The sequence below is a fragment of the Pteropus alecto genome, unplaced genomic scaffold (genome assembly GCF_000325575.1).
Source record: "Pteropus alecto unplaced genomic scaffold, ASM32557v1 scaffold239, whole genome shotgun sequence".
NCBI lineage: Eukaryota > Metazoa > Chordata > Mammalia > Chiroptera > Pteropodidae > Pteropus > Pteropus alecto.
In genome coordinates this window covers 337,052-343,233 of record NW_006494613.1, presented here as the reverse complement: position 1 = coordinate 343,233, position 6,182 = coordinate 337,052, and the positions used below count along the sequence as shown (strand labels likewise).

Sequence of the window (6,182 nt, the reverse complement as noted above, 5' to 3'; positions counted from 1 at the left end):
TTATGGAAAAGCCAAAGGAAAAAGACAGATAGAATCACTTTTACATTGAAAAGATGTCAAAGGGAGAAAAGTCAGTTGGTTAATCATTCAGAGTCTTCCAGAATATATAATTATCAGTAGAGCCCCAGGGTAAGCACATTGATGATCATAAGTATTTCTTGATGGTGTGTTAGCATTTTCAAAAACTCCATTAGTTATTTTCATGTTACTCAGGGGAAATCAGACACTGATGGAACTGACTTGTACCAACTAAATTCACAAGAGCCTGATTGACATATCCAATTACCAATTGACTAATTTGGAGTGGAAAAAATAGAGCTATTAAGAGATCCAAAATATTCATGTTTTCAGGTCAGTATTTTCTCTCACTTGTGGGAAAATATGCCCAGGAAGTCAAATTATTATTGAAAAGTTGCTTGGTAAAAAGTCAGACTAAAGAGATTTGGATCATCTTAATAAGAAGTGTCATTATAAAGAATCCATTGAAGATTAAATGATTTGGATAAAATGACTATGTCTTTTTCAGAGGCTTAGACTGTATATTCTCAGCAAAATTTTAAAACTTCTCTCCTTAATACATTTTGGCGATAATGCTCAAGTCCCCATAGAAAAACTCACGTCTAAATTATGTTTTAAAGTCTACGGCCATGCTATTCTGAACAAGCCCGATCCTGTCTGATCTCAGAAGCTAAGCAGGGTCGGGCCTGGTTAGTACTTGGATGGGAGACCACCTAGGAAGACCAGGTGCTATAGGCATAAAAAATAAATAAAAAAATAAGGGATTGTAAGCTGACAAGGTCCTTGCAATCTGTAAAGTCAACCAAGGGTTGCCTTGTCTAAAAAAAAATTATGTTCTAAAGGTCATTTGTTACTGACTCATTTACTAGAGCCAACTCTTTTGGTCTGAACTTGGTGTGGCTTGACTATAATTTTTTTTTATAGTAAAGTCTCCAAATTCTATCAGTACAATTAAGTGAGATTTCCTTCATAATATATTTTTTCTATTAGCTTTCACCTCTGTCTTTAAACACCGCTATCTACTTCCCCTGCCAATGACTTTTATCTTTATGTCATTCAGATCATTGTGCCAAAGACTGGGAGCTTTGGAAATGACGCAATACTGCACTCCAATGCAACTACAGTCTGTCTGTCCCATTTTGCTAGCAGTTATCACTTTAACACTTCACTAGCAAATAAGTTGGGAACCGAAGGACAGGATTTCTGCCTCATGGATCCTCCAATTTTCTTGATTATAAGAAGCAAGTTAAAGGCAAATATTAAACAAACTGAACTTCCCACATTTTCTATGGATAGAATTTGAGAGTTCAAAGCCATGATTGAATTTATTAACAATATTAGATTTATCAGGAACAAAATAGCATATTCCTTCTTCTAATCTTATATCCTTAGCATTTCTCACAGTGTCTGGTAGAGAATAAGTGTTGGGAGACAATTCTCTATGGATTTCTCACATTATACATATCTTTTAAATAGAGGCATTAACTGCCTTTGTTTTGGACTATTTGTCAAGGATGTTTGTATAGCAAACTTCCTTAGAAGAGTAAGGAAGTGTCTCTTTCAATAGCAATAAACAGGCATGCTTACTATTTAGTATAAAAGATCTAGCATCCCTATACTCAAGAGTTCTTCTCAAATGCTGATGCTGGCTACTGCTACTGCTATAAATAATAGTCTTTTGTTTCTAACCCAGGAGTCTCACGGCTTCTGCCAGCTTCTATGAAACCCAGGAGTCTCATGGCTTCTGCCAGCTTCTATGAAACAGTTCAGTTTAACTAACTTGTTAAGTTGAACACAGGGTAAAATCTCATATCTTTCACAGTTCTGGAGTGTAAGTGCTCAAAAGAAAAGTCTGTTGAATGAAATAATTTTTAAAATGTTTAAAGAGGTTATTATTCTTCTGACTAATCAACAATTACCCAGAGAAAAAGCCCAAGAACTTCTCTTGGCTAAGAGATATTTCACAATATATTTTTATTAAAGTACCAGTGTGTGTTAGTCAGCCTGTGTTTATTTTAGATATCAATGTTGACTTTAAAATGTTGGCAGCAGTGTGTTTGGACTTGGTTAAACATTGAGTTATATAATAGGAACCAGTTATATATTTAAGCATTACCTAGTCCTATAGGAACTACAGATTTTGTATAGGTTCTACTTGCTTCTGCATCAATGTCCCTAGTGGATAAGACTATAGTTTTGGTACACAGCTGAAATTTTATTCTCTCTTTCTAAAAATAACAACTAATTATCTTTAATTTCATTTGGAACACAAAATACTGACTTTGGTGTTTATTTTGCCATTTGTTGCAGAGGTGAAATTGTTTTTCTCTTCGTTTTAGAATGTCTGGCAAATCTGAGCCTGGAAACCCTTTACTAGGAGTCTTAGTCTTTATGCATGGCAGATGGCCAAGCTGCTACCTGTTCCCCTCCTATTAATCATGACTCTGAGAGACTGCACAGAAGGCTGGTGCCAGGCAGCTGAGGATCCGGAAAGAAAAAGGTTTTCCAAAGATAAACAAGTGATTTAAGGTCAATCATCATTTTTAACTATTTTAGAAGGTATTTGGCATGTCAGGAGGGAAAATGTGCTAGGATCTAGGAGACAGACATAGGTTTGTTTCTAGACTTGCCTCTTTCTCTATGGTTCTGAGAGAGTCATTTGGCTTCTCTGAGTTTTAGTTTGCTCACTTGTAAAATAGTAACAATAATGCCTGCTCTGCCTATATCTTAACATTGTTTTTGAGTAGCAAATGAAATAGTTCAATTCCGGTCAGTAACGTAACAATCATTTGGTCCTTTTATCAACATTTTTTGGCATAAATTTAGAAGGGCTTTGAAGACCATAAAGGTTTACATAAATGGAGGTTATTATTAGTAAACAGTATACTCACCGCTTTCCTTTTGAATGTTTGCTTCTTTTTTAGCACCGAAGAAAATGTCACTCTAAAAATCAAGGAAATACAGCCTTGAATACTATACATACATGATTAAAATATTTAGATCATGGCAATACTGACTTGTTTTTTGGACACCTTTATGTGATAAGCTGGAACACAGCAATCAAAACCAAATCAAATCAGCATTTGCTAAAAACATAGAAATCGTAATTTCTTTCTGACTCAGATTTTCTTAAAGGAGTTAAAACTTGAGCAACTATACTCGACTCAATTTGCCCCAATGAGATCCTGAATAGGATATAAATGGCTGTCTAACAGCTTGTCAATTCTGTCATGAATCAGCAATCTGGGTGGTACAAAAAGACTTCTCCCAATTCTCAAAGAAGGACTGATTACACAGGCGCTAGTCTTTGTGGTAGCAAGTCACTGTTGCTATTATTAAAAGTCATGTGTTTTGACACAGAACGGTAGAAGACTTAACACAATATTCACTTTTTAGTTTTTATTGTATGGCATAAAAATATAATATTAAGACTAGTTTTATGGAAAGATGAAATAAAATTCATAAATACATGTTTATAGAGATATTAATAAAAGAGACAGAAGGAATAAATATTCCTTTTTATAACTTAAACAACAACAACAGAAACTAATTTATTTCCTTTTGATTTTAGTAGCCACTCCCAAACATGATATATTTGTCCTAATATAAATATTAATGATACTGAGGAAAACAGAAATGGAACAACCTCTAGAGGAGCATTTTTTAAACTTCTTCAAATTTCATCTTTAGGGTTACTGCCCTAAAATGAGTTACTGCCATTTTTACGTGTTGCCTTAATAAACTGTAATCACCAGTTTCATGTTCTTAATCTTTTTTTATAATGGTTTCATGGCTTGGCTATAAGATAAAGTAATGAATTATTTATGTATAGATACATTATCTCAAATTGTGATTCAGTTGTAACTTGTTTTTAAAAGATATCTTTATAGTACTGAGGCTGCAGTATATGCTTAATGTATTGAAAACATAATGACTCCCTCAAACATTCAGTAAATAATAGTGTTCCATTATAAATTTTAATTGTTTTAAATATATACTACATATTTTGACACAAGATGTTTACATTGATCATCTTCTTGATCACCCATATGCTTTTTCAATATAAACAGTTATTCTAGTCTTCTACTATAAAAGACCAAAAATATTTGAACAGATAGAACTGGAGGAGCTCCTCATTGGCAGTCAGATCAATTGAGCTGAAAAAAATGCAGATAGAGAAAAAAAAAATCATGTTTTTTTGTGCTATCTCTAGACTAAAGCTTTTTTAAAAACAAAAAAAATTCTGAAATTGTAAAGAATAAAGCAAAGAATGTGGAATGAGTTTACAGTGAAGCATCTTAAAGGGATAAGGCAATAGTAGACCACCTCTTCTTCCTCATAGTCCTAACTGGGAATGAAGATGGCCCTTGCCTTCTTCTCATGGAGGGATGGGTCTTGTTATGGTGATCTCCCTATTAACAGTAGAAAGGGAGTCAATGTGTTGATTTCAGATCCTGTAAAACAAGATTCTTTGCCTGGGTTCAGGGATCGAATTCAGCAGTCCCTGGGCTTGATAGATAAAGAATTTCTTTAATTTTTTTTTCTGAACTTCTAGAATTTCTCTCAATTATGAATGTAGATTTTAAACCATAGTAATTATTAACTGTTTCTGTGAGTCTGACACCAAGAGAAATAAAAGACATTTTCTTATCACATTACAATTGTAGATATCTTGAAAACATCCTTTATACTCATCACTACTTCAAAATATGATAGCTCTTAGATTTGCAGCTGGATTTTATTATTAATGTTAGTAAAGACATATATATTATGTTATCATGAGTTTTTAAAGCCATCTGCTATTTGTATCTCTATATAATTGTCAATTTTAATTGTAATCATATGTATTTTATTTTATGCATTTAAAAATATGCTGAGAAGGAGTATAGGTATCGCCAGGCTGTCACAGAGGTCCATGATACAAAAAGAAGTTGTAAAAACTTGACCTAGAGGAACATTTACTGAAAATCTTAAATTATTCCCCAAAAAACAAAATTTTCAAAAACTTTTATTTTTTTTTTAGGAAGAAATTTATTTGGGACAAAAATTTTTAAATTTCATCATATCTTCCATCCCTCTACTTAGTCCATTGAATTCCTGACAAACAGCATATACACAATAAACATTCATAGAAAATGATGCTCTTTTTTCTTTTTGAAAAATGAGTAAGCTGCTAAAAACATGCTGAGTTTGGTTCATGGGACACTTCTCAAAAGGAGAAATGGCTTAAGATAGAGAATTAAGTGGAAAGGAAAGGAATATCTGCATAGAGGAATTAGCCAAGGGCGAGATCTTACCTTGAAGAAGACATTCTGCATTGAATCTGAAAACACTTGTCTTATGTTAACACATGCCCATGTTAACCTTTCCTCTCAACCACAGATAATCACATTATGCATGGAATAACTTATTAATTGTATTTTCAGTTGACAAGTATTAACTTACATGCTAAATCTATTCACTTCGGGGAAGATATTTGTTGTAGTAACATTTGCTAATATATGCTAGTCTCAGAAAAGCATTATATTACAATTCTTAATATAGGTACAGGAATGAAAAGGTCTAAACATGTGACTAATATATTTGATTCTTCATATATATCATGAGGAATTCAGAACCTCTACATGATTTGTCTGATAAAACTGTCATCGTAGTCTAGTTTTTCAGTTTGCTGCTAGAAATTGTTTTGTTTGGTTTGCTATTTCTTCTTGTATATATCCACACTGGACAGAATCTTTGAGAAATTAGATGATTGTCAAGGGCAGTATGTAGAGCATGATGTTTAGAAACAGCAACAGGCAGAAAGAATGTGTGGTTGTTCCCCTTACATCTTATATTCTTACAATGCCAAACTTTGTAGTTCGTCCATCAGACCGTAGTTTTCATATCCTGGGAGATCCGTGTCCTTGGAATATCTTTCTTGTCCTCATTCACTCTCTGCAATCTCAAGATCTGATGTCACCATTTTCTTGTAAAAACTTAGGCTGATTCCTCCTCTCATTCCAGATTGTATTGATAAAGTCTCTGTTCTTCTAGAGTCATAAACTGCTCTCAGTTCTCCACACTCAAAACCTCTAATCAATTATTCAACATTATGCTCTAGACTATGAACATCTTGAAACTGGAATTATGACTTTGAGTTACAGGTAAATATTAGGCCCTCA

General features: G+C 33.4%; 1 pseudogene; it reads left to right on the top strand.

Annotated features, from left to right (window-relative positions):
• The first annotated feature begins 637 nt into the window (after positions 1 to 637).
• LOC112474543 lies at positions 638 to 756 on the top strand (annotated as a pseudogene).
• The last annotated feature ends 5,426 nt before the right edge of the window (positions 757 to 6,182 follow it).